Below are 19,519 nucleotides of genomic sequence, written 5' to 3'. Positions count from 1 at the left end.
TATCTGGTGCAACCTCTTTAGTAAGAACTGGGACACACCCTAGGAAGGTGTATCAGATAACACATAGCCTGACAATTTACTTGTATGTCTTTAAATGGAAAAATAACTGCAATGCCGTTGTATGTGCAAATGCACTCTTACTGTACTTGCGCCATATGGCCAAGTCCAGGCTACAGTTTTCTGGCGTTTAAGTCTCCCTGGCATCAATAACTATGTGTTCCAAAACATAAAAGGCTTTCTTGAAGGCTTAAGGAAAGTTTATCCTCAAGTAAGAATGTGTTTGCCTTCATAGGAGCTAAACAAAGTACTATTTGAATTAATGGTGTCTCCCTTTGAACACTCCCACAATGCTTCATTGCAGCATTTAACATGGAAGGTAGCCTTTTTCATTTCTATCCCTTTCACCCAAAGGGTTAGTGAGATTAAAGTGTTGTTTGCAATAGAACACTATAAGGTCTTTCATTCCAGTCTTGTGATTGAGATTTCTTCCTTCGTTTGCAGTAGAACACTATAAGGTATTTCATTCCAGTCTTGTGATTACGAGAATTCTTCCTTCGTTTTTACCCACGGTATTGTCCGATGTTCACATAAATCTGTCTACAACTCTCTCATTGTTTTTCAGAAAAACTTTCACTCCAGCAGAACATACTACACACTTGTTAGATGGTATGGGAAAGTTTTGCACTTCTGTTTGGAGAAATCCAAGTTGATTAGGATATCTAATTACCTTTTCGTTAACTTTGGTCCTGTGTGTAAGGGCTCCTTGACCTCAGAACTGTCAGTCTCATACAGGATTGTGGCTAGTATTTCTTAGGTTATCAACTGACAAACAAATCCTTACCATTTAAACACAAAGCTCATTTAGCCTGGAGGAAGGCAGCTACTACAACCTGGTTGCAAAATATTCCTTTAGTGGAAGCGCGTAGGCAGACAATTTGGAAATGTATACATACTTGCTTCTGCATCATAGGATCTTCATTGATAGTCTTTTTTTTATTAAATCTTTTTTTATTGTTATTACATGCAGAGAAAACATAAAAAAACGCAAACAGCCGCATCAGCATTATAGCAATACAGGGAAAACTTGGTGTGTTCCAGAGGGGGTGCGGAGAGCGCCTGACAAAAGAACATCTGGGTAGGCACATAGGGCGTGATTACAACTTTGGAGGAGGTGTTAATCCGTCCCAAAAGTGACGGTAAAGTGACGGATATACCACCAGCCGTATTACGAGTCCATTATATCCTATGGAACTCGTAATACGGCTGGTGGTATATCCGTCACATTTGGGATGGATTAACACCTCCTCCAAAGTTGTAATCAGGCCCATAGTGTTCAACAATAATCATATCTCATGTATATAAGTGAATGCAAAACAACATAACATATCTGGATAACAAAGTCTTTGAAGCACTACATTCTGAGGTAATGTAATAATGAAATCGAGTCACGTATTGTACCTAGCATAAGATTGAGCTCGTGAGAAAACAAATATGACACAGGGTGGTTACTGACTGTTTCAGGAGGAGAGTATGTTGAGGTAAATCACAAGAAGGATTGATCTGGAGGAAGGCTAGTGAGGCCCCCAGAATTGTGTCAGGAATCGTATTCTAAAATATCGGAAGTGAGCGGTATCATGGTGCTCATATTCACATAGAAACATCAAAAAGCATGGTGTAAGTGTTCTGGAGGTATAGTGTTACGTTCAAGGAGGATGTATATCATTTTTGGCCTCTACTTTTATAATGAGCGCATCCCACAAGTCACTGCCACCACATGCTAAGCCTTTGTCTCTCAATGTCCGCAGTACTCTGGTTTCTGCCCGGGTCCACTGTAGTAGGACTTGCAACCATTTAGTATTGTCTGGGGTAGTGGGCGCCTTCCAGTGCGTGGCTATGAGGGGCTTAAAGGTAAAAAATTCCAAACCTATAAATCTATGAAGGTGCTTGTCACCTTTGGCCTTGTGGGCAATCTCAAGAGACAGGATTCAGAGGGTAGGTGACAAGTCATGGTCTGTCATGCCGGCTTTCATCACAACTACCTGCTGCCAAGCGTTCAATAGAGGAGGACATTCCCACACTATGTGAAAGAAACTCGCTTCAGGCAATCCGCCTCGTGGGCACTTGGGGTCAGGTGTTGTGAACATACATTTGATACGGTGGGGGGAGAGGTAAGCTTGGTGTAAATAATTAAACATGGTAAAGCGATTGCGCTATATCCCCTTAACGTTAAACAGGGCTTTAGACCATTATTGTTGGTATAAAGGACTGGAGGGCACCGCGTCCCAGCCGCATGAGTGTTTTCAGTTCACGGACATTGTTTGGGGTTCCGGGCATCATATAACATGGAAATCGCTTTCCTAGATCCCAGCTCTGATAGCACCAGGGTAGGAAGTTGGTGCGATGGTGGCTCAGAATTCCCGTTATGCCAGGTGTCATGTGTAAGTCGTCTTATGGCACACTATGGCGGTCATTCCAACATTGGCGGTAAAAGGCGCTTACCGCCGTGCAGAAGACCGCCAACACACCGCCGTGGCTGCGGATTTCCGCCACAGCTATCATGACCCACATTTCTGAATCTGCCAAAATTCAGACACCCACACAAGTCCGCCACACCAAAGGTCAGTGATAAACTGGCGAAAACAAAACCTCCACCGTCACGCCAACAGGAATACGCCCACACTATCACAACACACGAATCCCTGCGGTGGTCTTTCAACCGCGGTGTTCCATTGGCGGTACACACCGCTGCGCTCAAAATACACACACACATACAAAACACTACCACATTGGACAATTCGAAATACACACACCTGATACACATACACACACCACTCCCACACACCCATTACAATATAAAACACAAACCCCCACAACCAAAAATTCCGAAAGAAGGCCAGAGAGAGACAGCACCAGCAAGAACAACAGCATCCACAGGCACACAACACCATCACCCACAGAACTTGCACGCACCTCACACAACACACACTACATATCAGCACACTTATCACCACACACTCCACCCCACACATCACCTACACCACCCCATGGCACGGCAAAGACACCCCAGGTTCTCGGAGGAGGAGCTCAGGGTCATGGTGGAGGAAATCGTTCGGGTAGAGCCACAGCTATTCGGAGCACAGGTGCAGCACACCTCAATTGCAAGGAAGATGGAGCTATGGCGAAGAATAGTGGACAGGGTCAACGCAGTGGGACAGCACCCAAGAAATCGGGAGGACATCAGGAAGAGGTGGAACGACCTATGAGGGAAGGTGCGTTCCGTGGTCTCAAGACACCACCTGGCAGTTCAGCGGACTGGCTGCGGACCCTCACCTCCTCCCCCACAACTAACAACATGGGAGGAGCAGGTCTTGGCGATTCTGCATCCTGAGGGCCTCGCAGGAGTAGGTGGAGGAATGGACTCTGGTAAGACAAATCTTAATTATTACATCCCCCACCCTACCTGCATGTTATCACATACCCCCACCCTCCCCTCACCCCCATCACACCAACTCCTCACATATGTCCCAACATCACAAACCACCCATCCCAACACCAAGCCCTGCATGCAACAACAAAGCATGGACACCCATCACTAAAGCATGGCCACTGCACATACCCATACAACCCCCTAAACCATCATCACACAAGGTCCCACACAGGAATGCGAGCACTGGGGTGCACGGTCACCAACTCATTGCACACCATGACGCACACAGATGTAATAACCATCCTTTTATACCCCTGCAGGACCCCTACCCAGGAGGGTCCACACATGTCCGCACCACCAACAGAAGAGGCCCACAGTGATGACAGCAGCGCTGTCCAACTGGATCTAGATGGCCAGCCCGGGCCATCGGGGACCTCGGGACAGTCGGTTCCCCTCACCCAGCCACAGGCCACCACAGACCTTCCCCCCTCTGGAAACACCAGCACAGCACCCACCCAGCGGGCCCATACCTCCGTCCCCAGGACACGTCAATCAGCAGTGTGTCCACCACTACAGGGAACCCAGGATAACCCACCACCCCAAAAACAACAGGGACCTGGGGGCAGTGGTAGTGGGCACACAGTCTAGGGGACAGAGGCCCAAGAACACAGGGGAACTGGGAGGGCTGCTGTGCGACAGTGGGCAGACAGGCCAAGGGAACCCACTCTCCACGAGGCCCTCTCCTCCATCATGGGAGCCTACCACCACTCCCAGGAGACGATGGCAACAGTACTGGCCAAGTTTCAGGAGATCCAGCACCTGCAGGAGGAACAGTATATGGGTTTCAGGGAGGAACTCAGAACCATCAGCTCCACCCTGGGCACCATCGTAGGGGTGCTCAAAGAAGTTCTCAACACCAGGAGGGACACTGTGGCACTACAAGGGGCCCCTGACACTAGCATGGACGATGAACTGCCCACCACCTCCGCCGGCGCTAGTGGACAGGACGGCCCGCCACAGGACCACCACACCAGCACCCCACCCCCTGCAGAGGGAGAACCACCCCGCAAACGGTCCCTGAGATCCAGGACAAAGACGGAGCATGATGCCAAGACCCCCACCAAGAAATGAGACCACCCTGATTGTCATCCTACTGTCCCACTTTGTCACCTGTCCATACTTAAACTGCCCCAGCTCCACTTCCAATGCCCATTTGGGCAATGCACCTGTGAGACTAATAGACTGTACTCTGCCATGGACATTCCTCCGCCATCACCCTCACCATTTCACTACCCCCTCCTATATTGAGCACTTAAATAAACACACTTAAAGCACAAAACAATCTGGAGTCTGTCTGTGATTTCGAAATAGTGTATTAGCAATTACAGTGACAAAATGCACAGTTCTAGTCCATGAGGAATCTAAGCAGATGTCACACAGTGGGACCCACATCTGTGAAATCGTATGGGAAAGTGACAACTCAGTGACCATACACTGGGTGAAAACGACACATAGTAGAGAGGTAGTAGTGTTAAAGTACATGTAGTAGGCGGGTCTGTACTCTTAACTGTGTCTCACTGGAAATATTGCTGGATCAGTGAGTCCCTGTTGTTCATGTCTTCTTCCTCTGCTTCCTCCTCTTCACTGTCCACAGGCTCCACAGCTGCAACAACACCACCATCTGCACCATCCTCCTGCAGAAAAGGCACCTGTCGTCGCAAAGCCAAGTTATGAAGCATACAGCAGGCCACGATGATCTGGCACACATTCTTTGGTGAGTAGAATAGGGATCCACCTGTCATATGGAGGCACCGGAACCTGGCCTTCAGGAGGCCGAAGGTCCGCTCGATCACCCTCCTAGTTCGCCCATGGGCCTCATTGTAGCGTTCCTCTGCCCTTGTCCTGGGATTCCTCACTGGGGTCAGTAGCCATGACAGGTTGGGGTAACCAGAGTCACCTGCAAATGGTGAGGGACAACTGTTAGACACACATTAACCTGGAGGGAAATCCCCAGATCCAGACAACCATTCCCACTGACTTGCCTCCAGGTGCTCACCTAATAGCCACACACGGTGTCTCTAGAGTTGACCCATCACATAAGGGATGCTGCTATTCCGCAGGATGTAGGCGTTATGCACTGAGCCAGGAAACTTGGCATTCACATGGGAGATGTACTGGTCTGTAGAATGATAACTCTTCCGGTTTCTGTACACCTGTTCACTCCTGTGTGGGGGGACCAAAGCCACATGGGTCCCATCAATGGCACCCATGATGTTGGGGATATGTCCCAGGGCATAGAAATCCCCTTTCACTGTAGGCAAATCCTCCACCTGAGGGAAAACGATGTAGCTCCGCATGTGTTTCAGAAGGGCAGACAACACTCTGGACAATACGTTGGAAAACATAGGCTGGGACATCCCTGATGCTATGGCCACTGTTGTTTGAAAAGACCCACTTGCAAGGAAATGGAGCACTGACAGCACCTGCACTTGAGGGGGGATTCCTGTGGGATGGCGGATTGCTGACATCAGGTCTGGCTCCAACTGGGTACACAGTTCCTGGATTGTAGCACGGTCAAGCCTGCATGTGATAATCACATGTCGTTCCTCCATTGTCGACAGGTCCACCAACGGTCGGTACACCGGAGGATGGTGCCATCTCCTCATATGTCCCAGCGGACGGTGCCTATGAAGGACAACAGCGAGCACAGAGTCAAACAACTCAGAGGTATGTACCCACAGTTTACCCAGAACACCAATCATACACAAAAGGTGGCCTGTATGTGTGTTGAGTCTAGGCCTAGGTATGTGTGACGCAGTTGGAAATGAAGCCATGTGGGCCCCTGAAATGGCGGCTGCCTGACCTCTAAAGTGGGACAATGGGATGTGAGGCAACTGCGCTGGCGTTGTACACCGTCGCGGTAGGCAGTCGAAGACCGCGGCGCAATGCTGCATTGGTTAACATTGGACCCTATGGGTCCCAGGAGCCAATGGCGATGTACGCCGGCGGTGACGGTATGCACCGCCGCGGACGTGACCGCCATTTTCTATCTGTTCAATCACTCGATACCTGATCTTCGACAGGAGAGGACCTACACTGCAAGTACTGCTGTGACCTCGGTCTGGAAGAGACAATGGCTCGAGTGTCTGGGGAAAGGGCCCCTGCCTTCTCATTGGAGGAGTTGGAGAAGCTCGTGGATGGAGTCCTCCCCCAGTACACGCTACTCTACGGTCCTCCAGACAAACAGGTAAGTACACAGGGAGCATGTTGTATGGGCTACGCCTGTGTGGAGAGGGCTGGGTGTAAGAGGGAAGGGGGGAGAGTGCTGCGTGCATGAAAGACGGTGAATGCATGTGCCACATGGCAAGGGCAGGGATGGGGGCCAATCACTTTGATGGTGCAGTTGGTAATAACGTCTCTTTTTCCCCTGTACATTTTATGTAGGTCATCGCCCACCAGAAAAAATATATTTGGCGTGCCATCGCCAAGGACGTCAGGACCCTGGGGGTCTACCACAGACTCCCTGTTCTTGTGTGCATTAGCATCATAAGGCGGAGGAGCAGTGGCACCGGAGCACGAGGGAGCTGCATCCCACATGGCCCTGGAGGGCGACACTACGGAGTCTGAGTTCACCAGTGGGGCAGGGGGCGAGGGGAGCTCCACAGCGGGGACAGGAGCTGAGACTAGTAACACGGACTCGTCCTCTGATGGGAGCTCCCTTGTGGTGGCGGCAACATCTGTGCCCCCGCATCTACAGGTAAAGCCACCACCCCCCTACCAGCACCGCCCTCCCAGCAGCCCCTCAGCCTTTGCCCCGTGCCTGCTCACCCAGGAGGGTGGGCATCACCTTCGCCCCAGGCACCTCAGGCCCTGCCCCAGTCACCCCTGCTGCCTTCAGTGAGGAGGCCATTGACCTCCTCAGGTCCCTCACTGTTGGGCAGTCTACCACTTTGAATGCCATCCAGGGTGTAGAGAGGCAGTTGCAACACACCAATGCATTCCTGGAGGGCATTCATTCTGGTCAGGCGGCCCTTCAGCGAGCTTTTCAGACTCTGGCCTCAGCACTGATGGCAGCCATTGTCCCCGTCTCTAGCCTCCCCCCTCCAACTTCCTCCACCCCGGCCCAATCCCCTGTACCTCAGCCTATCCCAAACACACCTACAGACCAACATGCAAACACGTCAACACCCAAGGGAAGCTCAGGCAAACATAAGCACCACACATCCCACAGGCATTCACGCAAGCATCACACACATGCAGACACACCAACATCCACTGCCTCCACTGTGTCCCCCTCCTCCTCGTCTCCCTCCTCCCTCCCTGTCTCATCTACACTCACACCTGCATGCACTACCTCTACAGCCACTACGTCCCTCTCCAGCACACCCACCACCACACCCCGCTCACGTGCAGTCACCACCCCGACTACCATTCACACGTCCCGTGTCTTCTCCCAGTGTGTCTGTGACGCCCCCTCCCAAGATACACAAACGCAGCCACACACCCACCCAACAGCCATCCACCTCACGACAGCCTCCAGCGCATGCACCTTCACCCAAAGTCAGCAAACATACACCTCCTACAATCACCACCTCTTCCTCCACTCCCTCCAGCTACCCGTCCGTGTGTCCCAAAAACTTTTCCTGTCCAACCTTGACCTCTTTCCCACACCTCCTCCACCCCGTCCCGAACTAGCACCTCAGCCACAACATCTCCGGGACCAGTGGTGCCTGTAGTCACCGGAATCTGGAGTGCACCGGCCACCAGGGTAGCCAGTGTGGCACGGAGCCACAGCACAGACAGTCCCCCACCTGTCAAGCATCAGAAGTTGGCCAGTGCCCGGCGGGAGAGCGGGAAAAAACTCTAGCCACCAAAGCCGCTCACAGGGGTACAGGTGGGAGTGTGGAGTCAGCTGCGACACCTTCCAAGGTGGGGAAGGGCCACAAGAAACCCGGCAAGTCTGGGAAGAGCAGCATGGGGAGAAGACCGCCATCATCCCCGATGCCCAGGAGGCCAGCATCAGCCCAGCTGCCCAGGAGGCCAGCCCAGCTGCCCAGAGGCCACCACCAGCATCAGCCCAGCTGCCCAGGAGGCTACCGCCAGCACCAGCCAAGCTGCCCAGGAGACCACCGCCACCACCAGCCCAGCTGGCCAGGAGGCCACCACCAGCCCACCTGGCCAGGAGGCCACCCAAGCACTAGCCCCGCTGGGCCATGAAGGACTGCCAGCAAAAGCCCTGCTGGGCCATGAAGGACTGCCAGCAAAAGCCCCGCTGGGCCATGAATGACCGCCAGCAGCTGAGACCTTACAATGGAGACCGCTATCTCAAGCACCTCTAAACAGGGCACCGCCGCCTCAAGCACCGCTGAACAGGGCACCGCCGCCTCAAGCACCGCTGAACAGGGCACCGCCGCATCAAGCACCGCTGAACAGGGCACCGCCGCCTCAAGCACCGCTGAACAGGGCACCACCGCCTCAAGCACCGCTGAACAGGGCACCGCCGACACAAGCACCACTGAACAGAGCACCGCCGCCTCAAGCACCGCTAAACAGGGCACCACCGCCTCAAGCACCGCTGAACAGGGCACCGCCATCTCAAGCACCGCTGGCCCATGAGCGGCAAGGGCACTGACGCAACTGAGTCAGTCACAGGGTGAATGATGCACTCTGGGCACCATGCCCCCTCCAGAACCAGTGGAGACTGTCATCCACTCCCTCTGTCCTTAGCAGGATGAAGCACTCTGGGCACAAAGTCCCCTCCAGAACCAGTGGAGAGATACATCCACTACCTCTGTCCTTAGAAGGATGAAGCACTCTGAGCACAAAGCCCCCTCCAGAACCAGTGGAGAGATACATCCACTCCCTCTGTCCTTGGCAGGATGAAGCACTCTGGGCACAAACCCCCTCCAGAACCAGTGGAGAGATACATCCACTACCTCAGTTCTTGGCATGATGAAGCACTCTGGGCACAAAGCCCCCTCCAGAACCAGTGGAAAGATACATCCACTCCCTCTGTCCTTGGCAGGATGAAGCACTCTGGGCACAAAGCCCCCTCCAGAACCAGTGGAGAGATACATCCACTCCCTCTGTTCTTAGCAGGATGAAGCACTCTGTGTCCTTGGCAGGATGACGCACTCTGGGCACAAAGCCCCCTCCAGAACCAGTGGAGAGATACATCCACTACCTCAGTCCTTGGCAGGGTGAAGAACTCTGGGCACAAAGCCCCCTCCAGAACCAGTGGAGAGATACATCCACTCCCTCTGTCCTTAGCAGGATGAAACACTCTGGGCACAAAGCCCCCTCCAGAACCAGTGGAGAGATACATCCACTCTCTCTGTCCTTAGCAGGATGAAGCACTCTGGGCACAAAGCCCCCTCCAGAACCAGTGGAGAGATACATCCACTCCCTCAGTCCTTGGCAGGATGAAGCACTCTGGGCACAAAGCCCCCTCCAGAACCAGTGGAGAGACACATCCACTACCTCAGTCCTTGGCAGGATGAAGCACTCTGGGCACAAAGCCCCCTCCAGAACCAGTGGAGAGACACATCCACTACCTCAGTCCTTAGCAGGATGAAGCACTCTGGAAACAAAGCCCCCTCCAGAACCAGTGGAGAGATACATCCACTCTCTCTGTCCTTAGCAGGATGAAGCACTCTGGGCACAAAGCCCCCTCCAGAACCAGTGGAGAGATACATCCACTACCTCAGTCCTTGGCAGGATGAAGCACTCTGGGCACAAAGCCCCCTCCAGAACCACTGGAGAAAGGCATCCACTCCCTCTGTCCTTAGCAGGATGAAGCACTCTGGGCACAAAGCCCCCTCCAGAACCACTGGAGAAAGGCATCCACTACCTCAGTTCTTGGCAGGATGAAGCACTCTGGGAACAAAGTCCCCTCCAGAACCAGTGGAGATATACATCCACTCCCTCTGTCCTTAGCAGGATGAAGCACTCTGGGCACAAAGCTCCCTCCAGAACCAGTGGAGACTGTTATCCACTTGAGAGACTGTGGCTTTGCACTCCCCAGGATTGAACGGTGGGCAAACCACCCACTGTAGAGACTTGAGAGTCTGTGGCTTTGCACTCCCCAGGATTGAACAGTGGGCAGCCCACCCACTGTAGAGACTTGAGAGACTTTGGCTTTGCACTCCCCAGGATTGAACAGTGGGCAAACCACCCACTGTAGAGACTTGAGAGACTGTGGCTTTGCACTCCCCAGGATTGAACAGTTGGCATGTGGCCCCCTTGTGGATTTGGCGTCGTGCACACAAGCGGCTGAGGTGCCCCCCATTTCCCTCCCCCTGAGGTGCCTGTTTAGTTGCTGTTTGATGCCCCTGCAGTGTTCTCTCCGTCATGGTCGGGGATCTTGTGCGGGCCTCGCCCATACCGTGTGGTCCCAGTGTTCCACGGACTTTCTTAGAGCACTACCTGGACTACTGTGCTTGGTATATATTATGTACATGGTTTATATATATAATTTCTGCCTACTTGCTTTTAATATATTACAATGGTTACTCTCATTTTCCTTTCTCTTTGCATTCTTCCAGGGGGTTGGGGGGATGTAACTGTAATGTATCATGCTGTATTAGTGTGTGTGTTGTCGTGGGTGAGGGTGGGGGTGTTGCGTGTGTGTGTCCCTGTTTTTTCCCTCCCCCCTCCCCTGTGTCGTAGGTGCAGTACTCACTGTGGTATTCTCCACCGGTGTTCGTGCTCCTTGTAGAGGGGCAGGAAGACTATTGCAGGGAGAATTTGGTGTTCCGGGTCCATGGCGTCCTCGTTCCTCATGGAGTGTGTAGGGGTGAGCGTTTTTCCTTCGGGATTCCTGTTCCCGCCGTTTTTTTATCCACGGTGAATCCGCCCTGGAAAAGGTGGCGGATTGGCCTGTCATAATAGTGTGGGCGGTACATTGTCTCCCGCCTGTCTGTTGGCGGTGACTGCCACGCTGTATGTTTGTACCGCCGTGGCGGTCGGAGTGTTAAAGTGGCTGTCTTTGTTGGCGGTTTCCGCCACGGTGGTAATTGCAATTTTTTAACCTCTGGCCTGTTGGCGGTCTTACCGCCGCTTTAACACCGACCGCCAGGGTTGTAATGACCACCTATGTTAGCAACAGGCCAGTGGGTATAACGCTGGTAGGCGTGATTTCAGCAAATGTCTGTAGTGATCCCTCTTTAAAATAGTCACCCACAGTTGTGAAATTCGCCGCTGGCCACAGAGCTGAATCATGCTGACTGAACAGCACCCGGGCGTCCGGTAAGTGTTATGAGAGTTAGTGGTAAGTAGGGTAGGTTAGGGAGTTTACAATGTATAAATCTACACCAGGAAACTCTAGCTGTGTCCATCAAATAGGTTTCCTGAATGGGGGGGCATGATTTATCAGTTAGCCAGGTATATAATGGGGTCCGACCAAGTATGTTGGACACAGTTGTTTTTTCCAAGTTTTGGGACTCTTTCAACCACTGAAGTGGCCATTGTAGTTGGGCTGCAGCATAATTCAAGGCTCGGTATGCCCATCACCCCCCTGTCCTGTGGGCACTGTGTCGTAGGCATGTGGTGCATGTGGGAATCCGGAATCCCCCATCGCTGAGCACTCAGCCGCAAGCAAGCAGCCAATGGCTCCATCACTATTGCGAACAGTAGTAGTGAAAGCGGACACCCCTGTCTAGTACCCAATATATGGGAAACTGTCAGAAATTATATGCCATCTTGACTCAGGCCGTCGGGTTAGAATACAGGGTATTTATCCAAGTCAAGAAGCCGTCCCAAAGCCCATCCGGTGTAAGGTCTCGGTGAGGAATCCCCAACTGAGGGTATCAAATGCTTTTCCTATGGCAAGAGAAATTGTCACATTGCCACGGTCTGCATGACAATTACTGTGCAGTAGGCGTAATAATCTCCTGATATTAAAAAATGTACTACAGCCAAGAATGAAGCCATCTTGGTCCTCATGGATCAGTTCGGAATTCAAGGGAAGGAGTCTATTTGTTAAAATTTTAACCAGGATTTTACAATCTAGGTTAAATAATGATAGAGGTCTGTAGGAACGCACATCGAGAGGGGCATGACAGGGTTTAGGCAAGACCATTATAAGTGCCTCACACAGTGATTCTGGGAGTTGGCCTTGGTTCATTAAACATATCAAGCATAGGCTGGAGAAGGTGTGTTACACATGTAGTGTAATATTCAGCCGGTAGGCCATCCATGCCTGGGGTCTTATTGCAGGCTATTTGACCCAGCACCGTGCGAATCTCTTCTAGGCAATTGGGTTTATCTACTTCTTCTCTTTGCAGCAAGTGTAGCTGGGTTAGTGGAACCATATCCAGAAAAGCGAACAGTTTTTTAGGAGCAGTGGACGCTGCATACAATGTTTGATAATAATCTTTAAGTACTGTGTTTACGGTGGCTTGTGTATTGATCACCACACCTGTGTCTAGTCTGATTGCGCCAGTCGTAGTGTGATGTGGGGAGTCACTTACTAGCCACACCAAGAGCCAAACCCAGTGGTAGCCTTCAGCGTACTGCAGAGACAAATAGTGTCTATGATCATGCCTGCACAACATAACATCTGCGTCTTTGTATTTTTTGCGGAATTCACAGAGGCGCTCGGGCTGGCCATTCGGTTGGCAACTGCTATTTCCGTCTCTCGGAGTTTGATTTCTAGTGTGCCCGCTTCGCTGCAAAGCACCTGCTGGACACCATAGGAAGTGGACATACAATGTCCTCTTACTACCACCTTGTGCATGTTCCACTCTGTGGCACAGAGGGAAGTGAAACTGTTATTAGGTTCAAAGTATTTGGAAATACTCTTAGCCAGTTTCTGGCGAAAGACAGGGATCGGATAATGCTTCAACCTGCAGGTGCCAAGTTGGTACCTTTGTGGAGTGGTCTGTCCCACTTTAAAACCACCCCCAGAGGGCAATGGTCATACATAGTGCGAGCGAGATATTCAGAGCTCAGCACTCTCTGTGCCAGCATTGCCGTGCTAAAAACAGATATATTCAAGTGTGCAAATCATGCACTGGGGGAGTAAAAAGAGTACTCACATGCCATTGGGTGGCCAGCGTGCCACAGATCATGTAGTCCCCTATCTGATCTCCAGGAGGCAAAGCCTTGGGCCTGAGCGCCCCAGGCAATGGCGAATGGGGACGTTCTAGAATGATATCACATGCCCTGTTAGTCGCCTCCCAGAGACAGTCCACGGTTGGATCCTGGAAACAATCCAGGTGTGAACGTATTCAGAAAGTCCCCATGGCTTACATTGGGTGCATATATTCCCACTATTGGTAACGGTGTTTCGTCCAGGTGGCCTTCCATGATCACATAGCCTCTATGAACGTCAATGTGTGTGCGCTCCGTGTTATATGGAGTACCCGGTGCCACCCATATCAGTACCCCCTGGGCAAATGTCGATGTTGTGGTGACATATAACTGTCCCTTCCGACTGGATCTAAGTTTTCTGAGTTTGGTTTCCATAAGATGTGGTTCTTGTAACAGGACTATCTGTATGATGAAGCTTGAGGTATGCGTATATGCGATGTCGCTTAGCAGAAGACGCCATACCCCTTACAATCCATGTTAGGATGTTGTAGCATGTTGGGAGTGGGAATGACTGTGCACACATATGTAACCATGGTTTTGTAGTTAGGGGAGGGCAGAGCCCCCCCCGGTATACTTTCCCATGTCTTGTGTATACGTGTGGCGTGGAACATGTCCCTGCAAGCCTCCACCCGACCCCGCCTTCCTACCCTCCATCAATGGTCAGCAACAAACATATAACAGGGAAAACATAAACAGCCAAGGGCAATATGCCAGTATGGAAAGTAGTACAGCACATTACAGGCAACATGGAGTGGTGATTACGTGTAGACTATTTCCATGTGTGGAGTGAAACAGGTCCATGTGGAGGTATTTATGGGGGGGTGTTTAGTTCCAACATATCGTATGCACTTGACTCGCAGGATGTGTCTCTGTGTCCATGTCTGTTTCTCCTCATGGATGAAGGACCCTGCACCCCGTTTTGGACCCTGCCTCCTATGTGGACACCAGGAGGATAATTTGTTGTACATTGGCACCGCCGGGAGCCACTTTAAGGTTAATGCAGTAAGGCGATTGTCTGCGTTATCCAGCCAATGCCTACCTGTGCACTGGGTTATTCGATATTTAGTATGAGCGCAGATAAGAAGCAATATCCGAATAGGCTACACTTCAAGATCTGAGCAGATGGGCCAGATCAGATAATTTGCTATGAGTGAATGTATGCTGTCTCAGAGATCATCAGCAGTGCAGGGTGTGACAAATGGGCCTTTGAAGGAGTCAGCGGAGTCACTGTGTTCCCACTGGATTGAAGTCTGTGTCCGGCATGCAGGACACCTGAGGCGCAGCAAAAGGGTTTGACCTGAGGTCCATTGCTTCGATCAGAACCTTGGCTCATTCCTCAGCAGCCTGAGCCACATTGGTTTTAGCCCTAGAGCCCAGTTTGTCGTTTGTATCTAGGACGCTTCATTGATAATCATTAGCACTTGAATAACTCTGTGCTGCCTGCATGGACCTCAGAGCACTTCTTTTGTAAATGGACAATCCATTTTAAAATTCCATAGAGGGATTAATATCTGTCTGATTTCTTGATGAAATATGCTTGATGATAATCTATCAGGGACTCAATTTCTTTTTCTGGGAAAATAAATCATTGGGAATACCAATTCAAAACTTTCAGCATTTTTACACAGAATGGTGAAAAAGTATGAAGATGGGAAAACAAAAATGCAGCCTTATCGGCTTTCATTGCAGAGGGAGAAAAAATTGTGCTTTCCCTATAGGAGTCCATGATGCTTCTCCACTCACATTGCAAACTACTGGCAGTTTGCATCAGAGAGACAGTATTTTTTTCCAGGTCCTGTGAGCAGGACTTGAGCGCAAGGTTTTGAACACCAGTTTTTTCTCATAAGTATCAAAATGTGTACGACTTTAACAGCTTCACTTGACATTTTTAGAGCAATTCTGTCTAGTGACATCAAAAGATCCAGATTCCTGAGAGAACATTTCCTCAAAATGCCTTCTGCTTTCCTAAAGTGCCCTTCTTGTAGGAGATAAGAGATAGTGTCTGCGCCCCTCCAAAGTCTGTGTGGTGTGTTTCCCCAATGCTTGCAAAGTGAAAAAACTGTGACACCTGAAGTACGAGCTCAAAACGTATGCTTAAAGAGTTACAAGGCATCATGCTCGGGGGGATCATAGAAGAGATGCTAAAGGAGAAGAAACTAAAGAAAAAGACAGGATGTGAGAGAACGTCTCATCCTCCTTGTGTAAAGCAGCATGTTGACGGAGACTCTTACAGAGGAAGATCCTAAGAAAAGTCTTCATGAAAAAAGGCTTGGTGTCAAAGATTTCAGCTCCAAGGGCATCAGCCATGACTTGCTTGCGCTTGAAACAGGGCTCATTGTCACACAACTGGCGTCAGGAAAAAGAGTTAAGATAACCAGCAAAAAATGTTGAAAAGAATCAGCAACAGCAAAGTCTTCGTTTACAACATTGAATATACCCACCGTTCTCCCTTGACGATTACCATGTCAAGTGGACATGTCCATAGACGTAGATCACTCTCTCCTACAACATCAAGGAGGTTGCACGTCACACCAACCATGTCTGGATCACCATTACCCTCTATCACCTCGTTACATTCTTCCATTTTGCTGTATTTGCTGCATATATCTTCTCCTCAAATGAGTCGAAATACTTCAAGGTTTTTATCTTCATCATTTGTTACTAAAAGTAAAAAAGAAAGTAGAGACTTTACCAAAGCCTACTTCTGCCATCTCAAATCCAGTTAAGCCAGATGCTCATCCTCTGCCTTTTATTCCTATAAAACCTGTAATACTCTTTGAGGATCCGCTACAGAAGACTCTATAACCACTAAACCTATTGTAGAAATCGCTTTCAAGACAAACATCGATGTTACCGGTCAGGAAGAGAAGACCAATTCCTACCCCTTCTCCAAGCCATTCTCCAGCAAGAACAATATCCAGAACTCCAACAAAAGCAATATTATTGTCTACCACTACAGATGATGCTACTTTATGTACTCCAACCACACCAGCAGCTTCCACCTGGATCATCTCCATTGGATCACATCAGTACCTTCTAAGAGGCATTAGATAGAGGGGCTACTAAATTGAATATCCCTTTAGATGCTCCGGAGCCTACTGTTTCAATCATGCTTGACACCTTGCAGACTAGAGAGGACACTAAAACCCTTTTACCTTTGTTTTTTTAGCCTTACTAGAAATAGCTGGAGATTCTTTTCACTCCTGCCACTCAAAGCAGCAGTACCACAATTGCTCAAGAGGTATGAATGGCCACAGCATGACCCTTAATTTCTAAGGTCAGGTCCAAGACTGGAAGGTGTCATTGTGACCTCTGTGAGAAATGAATATACATCAACTTCAGAAGTAACAGCTCTCCAGAGCATGAATGTAAGCGTGTAGGTGCTTTGGGACTGAAAGTATAGGGAACTGCTGCCTCCTTAAACAATCTCAGAGTTGGAAATAAGGCCTTGTTCAACAATTCACACTCCAGGGAAAAAAAATATGCAAGCAAATTTTCTCAGCAGATTCTACAAAGGATCTCATTAATAGGTCTTGGACAACAAAGTTCTAGAGGGTATTTTCCGAGAATGGGGTACTCCTTCTTTAGACCGCTTAACAAAAAAAAACTAAAAAAACTGCAGACTTCGCTTTCAAACTCCCAGAACAGGGATCTCTGAGGAATGCCCTTTTGATCAAATGGTCAAAGCCATTAATCTATGCTTTTCCACTGATACCATTAGTACCAACAGTGATTCTGAAGCTTTGTAGATTTACGCTGAAGGTCAAACTAATAACTTCAGATTGAGCAAGGCAGTGCTGGTGCCCAGACTTGTTACAAATGTCCATAATAGCATACAAGAATTTGCCATGCAGACCAGACCTGTTAATGTGACTCCATGGTCAATTTCTCCACCCAAACCTTACATCATTGAATTTGATTGCATAGCTCCTGAGGTCAGACATTATGGTCATCTACATCTACCACCAGCCTGCCTGTATGGAAATCCTAAACAAAGCCAAACTTCACTCAACTAGGACAAGTTGTACATTTAAATAGATAGGATTCACAATTTGGTGTCAACGGAAAGGACATAGTACAATCACATATCAAGAAGACATGGTATTCCCTTATATATCCAACTTGGCTCACTCTAAGCTTACGTTTTCTTCAATAAAAGTGAATCTGGCAGTCATTACTGCATACGGAAAACCTTCAAGAAAAGTTTCATTTTTCAAAATACTAGTACTTTTTTGAAGGACTGCAAAAAGTTTATCTTCCAATTGAAGATCATGCTCCACTTTGGGATTTAAATGTGGTGCTTTCCATATTAATGGGTGTAGGAAAGTACTCTCTTTTTGGCATGGTTACCCCCACTTTTTGCCTGTTAGTGTGTTTGACTGTGTTCACTGGGATCCTGCAAACCAGGACCCCAGTGACTGTGCACCCTCCCTTTAAATTTGGTTGCTTGGACCACAACCCCCCCCACACACATTTGTCATACTGGTGCCCCCTTGTAAGTCCCTAGTATATGGTACCCAGGTACCCAGGGCATTGAGGTACCAGGGGTTCCCCATGGCTGAAGCATGTATTATGCCACCAATAGGGAGCCCATGCAAAGTGCATCTGCAGGCCTGAAATTGCAGCCTGTGTGAAAGGTTGCATGCATCCTTATCACTACAGGTCACTGCACCAGGTCACTGTAAGTCACCCTGTGGTAGGCTCTCCTAGCCCAGAGGACAGGGTGCAAGTACCTGTGTGTGAGGGTACCCCTGCATGAGCAAAGGTGCCCCCCTGAACTCCAGCTCCATTTTCATGAACTTTGTGAATGTGGGGTCCCCATTTTACGGGTGTACTGGACATAGGTCACTACCTATGTCCAGCTACATAATGGTAACTCCTAACCTAGGCATGTTTGGTATCAAACATATCAGAATCATCCCCACATACTGTTGCCAGTATTGGAAGTATGATTCCATGTACTCTGGGGGATCCTTAGAGGACCCAGGTCATTGCTCTTACCAGCCTTCTGGGGTTTTGTGGGCAACCCAAGCTGTTGCCAACCCTTAGACAGGTTTCTGCCCTTCTAGTGCTTGATCAGCTCAGGCCCAGGAAGGCAGAACAAAGGATTTTCTTTGGGAGAGGGTGGTAACATGGCTGCATGGCTTGGGTGGGATAGCCTCCCAAAGCCACTGTTATGCTTTGAAGGGCATATTTGGTGCCCTCCTTGCATAAACCAGTCTCCAGTAGTTCAGGGACCTCCAGTCTCTGCTCTGGCGCGAAACTGGATAATAGAAAGGAGTGTGATCACTCCCCTGCTCATCACCACCCCAGGGGTGTTGCCCAGAGCTGCTCCCAGAGGGTCCCTTGATTCTGCCATCTTAAATCCAAAGTGGGCAGAGGCCCCTGGGAGCAGCTGAGTGGCAAGGTCAGGCAGGTGACATCAGAGCCCCCTCCTGATAGGTGATCACCTTGCTAGGTGACCAGTCCCCCTTCCAGGGCTATTTAGGGTCTCCGTCTTGGGTGAGTCCTCAGATTCGGCTTGCAAGATTCCAGCAGGAGGACTCCTTAACCTCTACTTTGACTTCTAGCCAATTGAGCTGCAACTGGACCGTCCAGGAACTGACAGTCTGCATCCACGATGAAGACTCCGCTTGCAACATAATTTCCATGGCTCGTTCCCGCTTCTGCAGCATTTCTGTGGCTGTGCATCCTCTGAGGGTGGCAGGTCTTCAGTCTGCCCAAGAAAGAAGATGGAGTCTCCCTTGGAGTGAAGGAGTCACTCCCCTGCATCCGCAGTCACCTACAGCAACAACGACCAGCTGCGTGGATCTTCTCTCATCCTTAACAGCATGGATCCTGCAACATGGGTGGTGGTCTGGAGTGGTCGCCTAGGTCCTTTCTGCCAGCTGTCCAACTTTGGTAGAGGTAAGCCTTTGCCTTCCCACACAGGACAGTACCCCAGTGCACCGCGTCTCTTGCAGCTACCAACGCTTGTTGGAATCTCCTCCAAGGGATCTT

The sequence above is a fragment of the Pleurodeles waltl genome, chromosome 11, assembly GCF_031143425.1.
Source record: "Pleurodeles waltl isolate 20211129_DDA chromosome 11, aPleWal1.hap1.20221129, whole genome shotgun sequence".
Lineage (NCBI taxonomy): Eukaryota > Metazoa > Chordata > Amphibia > Caudata > Salamandridae > Pleurodeles > Pleurodeles waltl.
The sequence above is the reverse complement of the archived record's forward strand: the minus strand, read 5'-3'. Positions refer to the sequence as shown.